Source organism: Papaver somniferum, chromosome 7 (assembly GCF_003573695.1).
Source record: "Papaver somniferum cultivar HN1 chromosome 7, ASM357369v1, whole genome shotgun sequence".
NCBI classification, from domain to species: Eukaryota; Viridiplantae; Streptophyta; class Magnoliopsida; order Ranunculales; family Papaveraceae; genus Papaver; species Papaver somniferum.
Window position 1 is genome coordinate 249,979,702 of NC_039364.1, and position 13,079 is coordinate 249,992,780.

The 13,079-nt window shown below is 36.7% G+C and overlaps 1 long non-coding RNA gene across 2 annotated transcripts; it reads left to right on the top strand.

Moving 5' to 3' along the window:
* The first annotated feature begins 7,763 nt into the window (after window positions 1-7,763).
* LOC113300110 lies at window positions 7,764-11,981 on the top strand. Of its 2 annotated transcripts, XR_003335435.1 has the most exons (5): window positions 7,764-8,176; window positions 8,312-8,421; window positions 9,504-9,556; window positions 11,685-11,823; window positions 11,928-11,981. It is a non-coding gene; the product is annotated as an uncharacterized LOC113300110 (long non-coding RNA). The 2 variants fall into 2 exon arrangements; XR_003335434.1 differs by having other exon boundaries at window positions 7,764-8,421.
* The last annotated feature ends 1,098 nt before the right edge of the window (window positions 11,982-13,079 follow it).

Below are 13,079 nucleotides of genomic sequence, written 5' to 3' on the forward strand. Positions count from 1 at the left end.
ATTGATGTACGTTTCGACCGAAAATGAGCGTATTCTGAGACATATAACACTACCATCTACTACTTTGAAAATGAGCCGTTGAAAATTAACAGAATTCTGGCCGTCGAAATTAAGACCGGTAGATTGTGAGATTTTATATTTCAGAATGTGCTCATTTTTGGTAGACATGTAGAACTTGGTAAGAGGAACATATCCTCAAAGTATTAGCTTCAAATTCATTACAGTTTGATTTTTATTCACAAAAATGATGTCCAACATATGAGATAGTGTGAAGGGATCCTTCCTCAACCATAAATCACTAAATATGTTTATATAATTAAGACATGCCATGCGAAGTTAAAATCAACTAAATAATAATATACTATGTTCGCAGAGGATTGGAAGTAATAAGTAGTGAATAATATGGAAAACAAGACTGTGGATCACCGTGATGTTGAAAAAACAAAAACGCGCTACATAACAACGAAAATAGTTGTAATTGAGTACAGGACACCCTACTTGGATCCATGAACAAGTGATTAAAGATATGGAGTGTTAGAGCATAGCTCGGTCGACCTCGCATGCGTTGCTATATCAAGCATGTTTGTCAATGTTAGTGATCAAAACTATGAGTCTTGATTTCTAGTATATTATAGCTAAGTCTCGGATTAGGATAGAAAAGTGTAGTTGAGCTCAAGGACTTCATGGTGATTCATCATACAACGACGAAGATCTACTCAAGGAACCTTGGAACTTCATCAACAAAAAGGTATGTGGAGACTTGAACTTATTTATCACTCAAAAGTCTATCTATTCTATCTCCTACTTCTTATGAGACAAAAAGTCGTATGCTATATAGACTGGATCATACACATTTGACATTTCGAGCTGAGTATTCACTACTTATCTTTTTCTCGAAATCGTGTATTGGTAAAGCGTTTCGCTTTGATCAAGTTTATCTTCACCTAGTGACGAAAGTCATGAAAAGTTTTAGTTACTTTGAGAATTGCTCTGACGTGAAACGGTTTGTGAATAACGGCTATGTAACCTCCTCTGAGAATGTGTCAATGATTGGAATGGGAGTTTAGATTACATAACCATGTATTCCTTAATCCGAAGTTTCGAACTTCGTTGATTGAGAGAAACCGGAGGAATTGGCTTTGCCAAGTCCGCGAACCCAGTTCGCGAACTGACGGAAGTTCTCTTGCCGAGAATTTCTGCTGGGATTTTCCAAAAACTCGTTTGCGTGTTTAGTCCACAAACTGGCGGAAGTCTCCTTGCCGAGATTTTCTGCTGAGTTTGGAAAACTCTGCCGGTTGTCTTAAGTCCGCGAACTTGTTTGCGTACTTGAGTGGGTTATGATCTAAATATGTGCTCTGAACATGAAACTTAAATTACTAAGGAATGCAATATGCAAACCGTGGCTATAAAGTCCATGAGCCGATTCAATCGAATCGAATCATCTTTGTTTCAATTGTGCCTTGTGTAGTTACATAAGATCTCATAGAAATTGAACAACTCTCTAACTAGTTCATTTGAGTCAATTGAACTAGTTATGGTGAAGAAGAACTAGGTTAATATGAATTGCTCATATGGTTAACCTTTTGGGTTACTATGATTGAACCAACGTACACGTACACGTTTGGGCATGGTTTTCACAAACCCATTAAACGTCTACCCAAGTGTGTGCGACAAGATAAGTTTTCGATCTAACGGTTGCGAAATATTAGCTTGAATCTAAATCAAGTTTTCATCTAACGGTGAATATGGATTGCTTTGTAACTAAGGCAAAACCCTGATTTGAAGGCTAAATAAAGGAGACATCTAGCATTGTGCAAAACTAATCCCCACACATCTGTGTGATACTAGTGCACTCGCTAGAGTCGATTCTCCTTTAACCTTTGGTTTTCTTCTCTAAAACCAGGTTAACGACTTAAAGACTTCATTGGGATTGTGAAGCCAGACCGATACTACTTTTATCGTACTTGTGTGATCTGATCTTGCATCTTCTATCGTACGAGTACAATCTATTGATTGGCTTGAGATCACGAGAGTTCTCCGATAGGAAAGATAAAGAAGTCACAAACATCTTCGTCTCACTGTTTGTGATTCCTCGACAAACCGCTTGTGTAGTCAAGAAGGATTGTTGAGAGGTGATTGATTAATCTAGGTTGTTCTTCGGGAATATAAGACCGGATTATCAATTCCTGTTCACCTTGATTTTATATCTTAAGACGGAACAAAACCTAGGGTTTTTCTGTGGGAGACAGCTTTATCCTTTGATAGACTTTTCTATGTGAGACAGATTTGTTTATTATCAAGTCTGCGATTTTGGGTTGCAGCAACTCTCGGTTGTGGGTGAGATCAGCTAAGGGAATCAAGTGCGTTGTATTCTGCTGGGATCAGAGGCGTAGGATTACAACTGTACCTTGAATTAGTGGGAGACTGATTGGGGTTCAACTATAGTCCAGCCGAAGTTAGCTTGGAGTAGGCTAGTGTCTGTAGCGGCTTAATATAGTGTGTATTCAATCTGGACTAGGTCCCGGGGTTTTCTGCATTTGCGGTTTCCTCGTTAACAAAACTTCTGGTGTCTGTGTTATTTCTTTTTCGTATTATATTTATTATATAATTGAAATAATACAGGTTGTGCGTTAAAGATCATTAATTGGAAATCCCACCTTTGGTTGTTGATTGATATTGATTGATCCTTGGACATTGGTCTTTGGTACCGTCCAAGTTATCTCTCTTTGATAAAGACTCGCAAATTTCCATTTGCTTGAGTAAAGATCAAATCGAGAGATTGAGATATAAACTCTTTGATATATTTTTTTATTGATTGATTCTAACTGTCTAGTTGATTCTCATAAAAATTATATTGGAGTTTGTCCATACAGATTGCTAAGAGAAATATTGGGTGGTGTTGTTAGACCCCCGCTTTTTCAATTGGTATCAGAGCAGGCAAACACGTTAAAGATCTTATAAGTCTATGTTTGTAGCGATCTGATTATGGACGAGTCTATCTCTAATAACGTACCAGTTCAGAAATTACCAGATGATTCTAAAAGCTTGGATTCACCTGAGAGAACTGTCACATCTAAGTCAATATCCAAACATTCTCTTGATGTAAAAACTGTTGATTGGTAAACTCTCCTAGAAGAACAGTTGGATTAACTTTCTGATGAAAGTGATTCAGATATTGATAGAGATGTTAATGAGGAAGTCTCAGAGTATGTTAAATTTTTGGATTCGTGGAATATGAAGAAGATTACAACTTCTCATGTCACACCTCTTTTGACTCCTCTCTGTCGAGAAAACAAGAAATTTAGAAGATGTTACGCAGGTGTTTATTTTTCAAATCGTTTTACCGAATCGATCCTCAAGGATTCCGAGGAAAACCTACGTATGAAGTCACTTGAATGTGATAATCTTTACCAAAGTACTTTTTTTTAGAAGAGAAACTTGCAGAATCTGAAGCAAGGTTTAACTTCCAGCAAACAAGTTTTGACGACAGAGAAAGCGCTTATCTCACTCGAGAAAAACTCCTTGAGGCTGATTTAGCTGCTGCTCTTGATAAAATCAAGATGTTGGAAGATGACTTGAAAAAGTTCAATACTAGTTCAAGCAAATTAACCACTATGCTAGGAGCAAGTAAAAATCATCGTGATACACGAGGATTGGGCTATAAGGGAATAGATGCTCCAAGTACTAGCAAAGAGGTAAAATTTGTCAAGGTTAGTGATTCTTCTCAACAAAAGGTTTCCACTGATGGAAAAAGTGAAATACCTTCTCCGGCAGTTAAGGTTCAAAAGAGCGAAGTTTATCAACCTCCAAAGTTAGCACACACGGATCGAGGTAAGAACATTCCTTATGTTTGCCACTATTGCGGAAATAAAGGTCACCTGGAAAGGAGATGTCGTTTCCGTATAAGGAATGAGAAACTTCATGATGTTCTTGTTTGGGCATCACAAGAAGTTGTGAAACCAAGATCTTACGTTAAGACTGATCCTCTTAACGTTACAGGTTGTAATTGTCCAACCTTTAGGCAAAGGAATCAGTGCTATGATAGACCTAGATTTGCCTATAAACGTCGTACGAATCCTTTTCATAATCGTAATGGTTATCAAAAGGATAAATTCGTAAAGACGAAGACAAAAGCCGATGCTCCCAATTGGAGAAAGACTAACTTGCAAAAGAATAGTCAATCCAATTCTCTTCCAAGAATTCTAGAAGAGAGTGATGGGAAGAAGGTTCCGACTGTTCCTAAACGCACTCAGAAGTGGATACCGAAGAAAGACAATGATGTTTTGAGTGTGAAAAGGAATGATCTTCCAGAAAACTCCATGACTATGGAAAAGGCAGTATCCATGATGTTGGAAGTTAAAAAGTTTTTTGGAAAAATGGAATTGGATGTGAAAGGTTCTAAAAGTGATCTCTTTCATGATAATCCAAAGGTCACTTGTGGTGAGCAAGACTTTGTTCACCCCAACGCAACTTGATTGTGTTGGAAGTGCATCCTCACTAAGGAATGCCCTGCTTTGTATACGGTGAGGGAAGCACAAGAATTGGGGCACACAGATTATGTTCGGTAAGGCAGTAGAATTCATTTGGATTCATCTAAAAAGGTATGTCTATAAACTTGATCAAGATTTGTACTTTTATTTGCTTAGAATACTTATAATAATCTTGCTTATCGTTGATTTCTACCTAACTTGATCTGTGTTTAAGGTTCTTAAATGTTTAGGTTTGAAAATAATAGTTCGAGATGTTTGGACTACATGGTACACATACCAAGTATGCATAAAAACATTCAAAATCAAAATCCATGGGTTTAAGTTCGCAAACCCGTATGCATACCTGACTTCGATATTCGGTAAACTTGTTTTGGCCGTAACTTCTTCGTTCGAATTCGGATTTACCTCATTCCTTTTGCATTCTCTTCCTTATTGAATTACCTTCAAAATGGAGATGAGAATGTTGAATTTGAATGAGTTAATATTGGCCTTTGTCCTGTCTCTTGTTTTTTAGTGTTTGCGCCGTTTCGTTGCACTTGTCGAGTTTCAATCGCAAAGTTGCAGTAGTTTATCTTGAAGACTAACACTACGAAGTTATTTGGTTAGTAAGAGAATTGTGAAACACCTAGCATTTTCCTACGTGGAACGCACGTGTATTCAACTTGTTAATGTTAAGAAGGGAGAGAAATTAGTAGAGAAAAAATAAAGAAGAGAGAGAGAGAAAAAAAAACTATCAATGTATCAAGTGAGGAAGAGAGGAAATAAGATAGAGTATTTTAGATATGACCAAACAGAAAGGGTACTTTAGATACTTTCTATAAAATAGGACCAAACAGAACTCCCTTTTTGTTGGTGGACCAAACTAAGTTGGGACCACATAAAATAGGACTAAACGATAATTTCCCATTTTAAATTGGCTTTATCAATGTAATTGGAATTTTATGAAAGAAAAAAAAGGGGGTAATTTGCGTTGCCTCCCCTGGCGAAGATCATAATTTGAGTTATCTCCCCTACAGAGATAAAATTAGTGAAACCTCCCCTCGTTACATATTCCGTCCAAGGCCAGTTAGCTGACTCAGTAGCTTTGTACAGGTGGACCTAAATATACACGTGGAGCTTCTTTACCCGAAAATGAGCAAACGTCACAGATATTGTATATTCCATGGAAAGGTGCGGTGACAGTCGAACTCAGCAAAAAGGTGACAACCATGTGCGAGTTGGACTCAGCTCCACCAGGTGAGTTAACTAAACCGTTTTTGTCCAACCTGCCCTCCCTGGTCGGGTTAGTTCATTATCCCTGGTTAGGTTAGGTTAGGTTATACGGGTCGGGTGTTGAGACGAGTTAGGTTATATGTCTTGTATCTCTTCTCCAAATTCTGTCTTCATTTTCTGTTTCACCATCTTCATATGCAAGTTTTCAGAGTCAAGGATTGGATATGAATTCATCAAATCCAGATGGTACATGTATGTAGTTCTATTTAAGTTTTCAATTACATCCGATAGAAAAGTGATTGCAATAGCAATTTTTTCCTTTTTGAAACGCTAACCCTTTTGTTTCTGTTTAAATCCTTAATCCCCGTGCTTTTCCTTTAGATTTCGTTAGGTTCATATCCCATAATATTTGAAGGTTAGGGAATTGAATGGAATTTATCTATAAAATAGGACCAAACAGAACTCCCTTTTTGTTGGTGGACCAAACTAAGTTGGGACCACATAAAATAGGACTAAACGATAATTTCCCATTTTAAATTGGCTTTATCAATGTAATTGGAATTTTATGAAAGAAAAAAAAAAGGGGTAATTTGCGTTACCTCCCCTGGCGAAGATCATAATCTGAGTTACCTCCCATACAAAGATAAAATTAGTGAAACCTCCCCTCGTTACATATTCCGTCCAAGGCCAGTTAGCTGAGTCAGTAGCTTTGTACAGGTGGACCTAAATATACATGTGGAGCTTCTCTACCCGAAAATGAGCAAACGTCACAGATATTGTATATTCCATGGAAAGGTGCGGTGACAGTCGAACTCAGCAAAAAGATGACAACCATGTGCGAGTTGGACTCAGCTCCACCAGGTGAGTTAACTAAACCGTTTTTGTCCATCTTGCCCTCCCTGGTCGGGTTAGTTCATTATCCCTGGTTATGTTAGGTTAGGTTATACGGGTCGGGTGTTGAGACGAGTTAGGTTATATATCTTGTATCTCTTCTCCAAATTCTGTCTTCATTTTCTGTTTCACCATTTTCATATGCAAGTTTTCAGAGTCAAGGATTGGATATGAATTCATCAAATCCAGATGGTACATCTATGTAGTTCTATTTAAGTTTTCAATTACATCCGATAGAAAAGTGATTGCAGTAGCAATTTTTTCCTTTTTGAAACGCTAACCCTTTTGTTTCTGTTTAAATCCCTAATCCACGTGCTTTTCCTTTAGATTTCGTTAGGTTCATATCCCATGATATTTGAAGGTTAGGGAATTGAATGGAATTATATCAGATTTGTATTTAGTTGGTTATCTGATTCGGGTTCAAAGCAAGGATTATTACCGTTGATTTAGAAGTGAGTCTTTATTTTAAGGATTACACGTCTTATCTAGAAAAATTATTTTTATTGATTAGTTCCATGAAATTGATTTTGAAATTTTTATTTATGTGTGCAATGTAAATGGAAGGGTTATTGAAGCCCATCCTTCATTGTTTCTTTTTGGTATGCGTGTAATTAGGATTGCAATTACAATAGGTATTCTGTTATGTACCACTGGAGGTTGTACCCAATAGTAGTATTCTATAAATTTATCTATTATATTATATAAAGCCAACTCTCCTTGCTACAGTAGCTTGAAGCTGCAAATTTGATCTTTTCGATTTTGCCCCTATTTCATTAGGCATTTGTAAAAATCTACTTAATAAATAAGTTGATGATAAACTAGTAATTTAATAAAGAAAGAGTGAAAAGGTAAGGGGCTAGCTGTACGATGTATTTTCTTTTTTCTATTTTTACATGACAAAGTTGCCAAACTATCCCCATTCTAAACTTTATCAACACCTGTTTTGTAACACGTGGGATAAAAAGAGTAGCTGAAGTATCAAATTTGATGTTTTACAATTACAGAATCTTTACTCCCTCCAATATTACCATTAAATTAAAAGCCTCCCTTCTAGATTGTTTTTGAGCCATTGATCTAAGCAAGTGCATATGCACGTGCCCAACAATCTTGTTCAGTATAAACTGAAGTTCTGTTGCCATTTGAATTTTGTTTTGTTTGTGCTAACAGAGCCCCCAAATAATGCTTCCCATAATATGGTACCTAGCTTTGCAGAGATCCAGAGACGGATGGATATGAATTCATCAAATCCGGACGGTATACGTATATATCTCTGTTTAATTTTTCATTTATATCATACAGTAACAATTTTCTGGTGTTTTAAACCCCAACCCTCTTTTTACTGTTTAAAACCCTAATTCACGTGCTTCTTCTTTAGAATTCATTGGTTTCTTTATTCATCGCAGTTAGTTCATAGTATCACTTATCACCATTAGAGATAGGTTGGATTTTTTTTCTTTCTGTTTTCCATTGTGAATTAAGTCAATGGGTATATATAATTGTATCAGTTAATTTCGAAATTGATACATATAGATATGGTGTATGGGTTAAAATCAATTGCTAACACCTACTTTGATGTTGTTATGGTATGTCGTATGTTTTCATACTTCTCCAATCTTGTCTAATGTTTGTACATCTTTCCAGTAAATATCAAATACGTCTCTTTTCTTGGAAAATTGTAGTGTTGAAGTGTGTTAACTACTTGGATCGGATCATTTCAGGATATGTTAATGGAGTCCCCAAAGGCAAATGTTCCAAGAGCTGCACCACTGAACATGTCTGCTTACTCTCATTCAGCAGGTGGACCGCAATGATCTGATATCATGTGAAGGTTGGTTGGTCTTACACTCTTTTACCAAAAAAAGGGCAAAAAAGCCCCAAAAAAAAAAAAAACACAATTGTTCCTCTTTCTTGTAGCAAGAGCGCAATGCATCACCTTCTCTGAAATCTGATGGACTCCCCCGTTGGACCTTAAGTTGAGGTTTCAAAATGCAGTTCCATGGAAAAATTTTTGAACCTAAATAGCTCGCATCGCTTCCCTTCGGCATTGGAATTATGTTTCTTGTATCTACACTTAGACATTGCATCCATATATCGCTTGGCTTTTCCAGCTGTTGTACAACTTTTTATTGACTAGAAAATCCATAACTACTAGGTTGTCGGGTTGTCGGCTCAGAAATGGGAAATATCCTTTACACCTGCATGCCATTTAGTTTTATAGTACTTGCAAAATCCACCTAGTATACCCTATATGATTGCGTTTGTAGGTTCTTTATGTACAATATATTGAATCTCTTTTTGAATTGCCAAAGGCGTTTGAAAAGATCTGCAAAAGGCCATGGCTTCCATCAAATCTAGAGAGCCCCTATATATGTCTGATAATTGTTCCCAGGTCATAAAAAATGTCTAGTTGTATCCCATCCCATCTTCCCGCGACGTATTTGTATACCTTTTGAGAACCATAGAAGCGCATCAATAACTTCACACCATTATCCTTTCTGCCTTTCCCCTATAAGTGTCCCTATTTCGAAATTGCTTTTAATGATTGCTTTTGCTGAAACTCCGGCGGAAGGTGTTCTTTGCTCTACTGAGTTCTTCACAGTGTTTCTTATATACGCATGTGAGGTTTTGATTTGATGAGTGAGTGATGTTGGACTCTATAAGTAGCATGTTATTTTCTGTCATGTGGAGAAATTCACTACTAGTATGCACCGCATCGCGTTACACCTTCCTTAGTCAATTGCCACGTTGGCTTCTTCTAGGACATTAGTAGGATGGCCTTACATGTGTAGATTTATATATATATATATATATATGAATCCATGGTAGGGTTAGTTTGATCAATTAACTGCTTGTGGACTTTTAGTTTGATCTAACCTCTGCACTGTTTTTTTTTTCTTTTTCTTTCTGTAGTTGGTGCAACTCGGGCAGCTGTTGATGCAAGGTTTGTTCCTAATAAAGTCCAGGTAAGACGTCTAACAGTTCTCTCTAGCTTAAAATGTTAGACTATTGTATATGTCTTTCATATAGTGCGATGGAATTAGCAAGATATTCTAGCTTATGATATTATCATCTTAGGCTAAGGGTGCACACGGTACGGTTCGGCTCGGTTCTTGCCGAGACCGAGTACCTGTACCTTACATTCTTCGGTACCAAAAAAATGGACCGGTTCCGGTCGGTACCGGTTCCGGTTCCATTTCAGGGGAAAAAAAAAACAGAAATCTACTGCCCTGTTTTTTACTTTTTTACCTGTTTTTTTACCTATTTTTCAATATCTCAAAGCAACAACTAATAAGTAGCAATATTAATAGCAAACCAAACAAACAATGTCTTGAAAATCTTAAAAAAGAAGTAGCAGTAGTCACAGACACACACTAAGTCTTGAAAATGAGAAAATCTGATAAAAGAACAACTAGCAGTCTAGCAGTGCTGCAGTAGCCTTGAATATTGATCTTCTAATCCATGTCAGCAGCACTTGTGGTGTCATCATTGTTGATAGGACCAAGTAACGCTGCAAAAAAATAATAATAGCAGTTAGTAACCATTAGACTATATCTATTACTGCTAAACACAAGTAATAATGTAATATGTTACCTTCTTCAATTTCAACATCATCATCTGGTATGTAATCAGATAGAAGATCAAGTTGTATTGACTTCCTTAGCCAGCTTTGTGTGCAAAGCAATGCCTCAACTGTCCTTGTAGATAAAGAGCTTCTACAAGGACTTAAGACTCGCTTTCAGATACTACAACTCCTACACCTACAACTGCTACACCTACCACTGCCACAGATACAGTTGTTGGATCCTCAATGGTAGTTGTATACTTGATCATTGCATGTATATTATGTGTTTATATATACTTGAGAAGAGTTGATTTGATCAAAATGTTAAAGAAATTGACTAAAAATTTTGGCAACTCATTGCTTATAAATTCATGATAGTTCCAATTGAAAGATCAAAAAGCAAGATGTTTGAGGAAACTGGGCTACACAAGGTTCTGTGAACTGGTTATCTAATTACTTGTGAAAATCCATACAAATACCTCTGGAAGTGAACAATTTAGCTTTCTATTTCAAGTATGATTCATAATAACTGTTCAAAAACATTCATCAATAGCCTTTAAACTAACTCAATCAAAAGAATGGTAAACTAAATACTCAGAGTCAAATTCAACACCCATGTTAACATTTTATCAGCATTCACAAAACTAAAAAACAACTATTAGTCTATTACAGAAATTTTTAGGTAACCCTAGCTTTAGAATAGCATTTCCATCTTCACGGCTAAACTACTGCTCATGAATCAAAGATCTAAAAGCAAAAAAAAATCATCCAAAAATGTGACAGAACACTAAAAGCCTAGATTTAGTTTCAGAAGTGTAAAAGAAACAACATCCATATGAAGAAGAAAAAGATCTTACGGTGATTGCAGTGAATCCTTTAAGCCGCCACTCGCTATGAAGGTTTGGTGGGAGATGAAGAAAATCCTTTAAGCCGCTACTCGCTAGAGAAAACAAAAATCCGTTAATCTCAATCACAGATTCACAGACATGCATACAAAAATTAAAATCAAAAAATTAAAAATTACTTACCACCGGAATTGTTCTTCTAATTTTCTTCACACCGGAATTAAAAACGAAGAGACAGACGAAATAATACGGTTTGAACTTTTAATCGTTTGATTGAAGGTTAACAGAGAAGATGAAGATCAGAAGAAGGGGAGAATTTCTTCTCCTTCTCAGAGAGAAGTACTGAGAAGAGGCGAGAAAAAACTAAGAGAACTGAAACCCTAATCTAATAATGTGAGCTTATATACCCCCTATTAATCCAATGGTGAGACAGATCCCTTATCCCCTAAATCTAACAGTCAGAATTATTCGGGACTTCGGTCCGGTACGAGACGGTTCATGTGTTGGACCGTGTACCTGTACTCCCAGAGCTCGGTTCCTATTTTTGGGACCGGTACTTGTACCTTGTACCTCGGTTCGGTCCAAAATCAGGTACGGGTCCGTCGGTCCGGTTCGGTCCGTCGGTCCGGTTCGGTTCCTGTGCACCCTTATCTTAGGCTGTTAGTTTCTGCGGTAACATTTCAGGTTGGTCAAACTGGAAAAATTGTGGCTCCAAAGCTGTACATGGCATTTGGGGTTTCTGGAGCCATCCAAAATTTGGCAGGCATGAGAGACTCTAAAGTCATTGTTGCCGTAAATAAAGATGCAGATACACATATTCCAGGTGATGATCATTTTGATTAAAAATTGTTGGCTTAAACTATATTAGGAAGTTCATTTGCATAAAAATGCCCTCTTTTCATTTCTAACTAGTTTTTGGAATTGCAGGTTGCTGATTATGGTCTTGTAGCTGATATCTTCGAAGCGATACCAGAACTGTTAAAAAAAACTACCCAGCAGAAAATAGGGAAACCGGAGTTAAAAAAACTGCACCGGGGCACTGTATATATGCTCATAAAGTGCATTCAATAGAATTCAGAAGCAACACAAATTGAGTTGCAACACATCACTAGGTTGTATGAGAAGTATTTTATAAACTTGGAACTAAACTGCTCTTGACAGCCAAAGGATTTAGGGGCCATCAATTTATACCCAGCCAAAGACTCTAGTTAAGGGGTACCCTATATGATATTGAAGTTACATAAATGCCCTTATGGTAAAATTGTATGAAAACCAAATCAAAAACAATTCTACTCATTTCAACTCTTCTTCTTCCAGTTTCCTATTATCTTTCGATTGTGGAAGAAAAAAAAAATTCCGCTCCAAAGTCAAATGGCCCCAATTAGGTAAGAATCTATCATTTTTGGGGTTTATTTCGCTTTAATTCCGCGAATCGAGAAAAAATAATTCTAGGGTTTTCGGTTATTTATCCAGATTCGGGTGATATTCATGCTCCTTTACTTCCGAATGTAGTCGTGTTCTTCATTTCTCAAGAACATCGACAGTATTCGGGAGAAATATTTGATGGTTATCGGCCGAATATTGTTGGTCATATCTTCCTGGATACAAACTGGTAATAATCAGTAGTTTAATGAATTTTTTGTCTCCCGAATATATTTAAGTAGACACACAGTATTCGGAAGTACACTCACTACCGAATATATATATATATATATTGAAAAATCTCAAAATTTCTGATATAGGAAAAATCCCATTTTGGGGCCAGTATTTATTCGGAAGACAATATAATGTTATATACTTCCGATTATTTCAATTTCAAAATTTGAAAAGTATAAGTTTTTCCCAAATTCTGATTTTTGGGCCATCGTACATTCGGGACTTTACAAAACAATTATCCTCCGAATATAGCAAGTTCAAAACAAACCACGCCTTGGCTCTAGGTGGTTCCAAGGGCCAATATAGAATGTTAGACAGCCCATATTCGGAAGTTTGGGTAACTAATTATACTTCCGATTATTTCAATTTCAAAATTTGAAAAGTATAAGTTTTTCCCAAATTCTGATTTTTGGGCCATCGTAC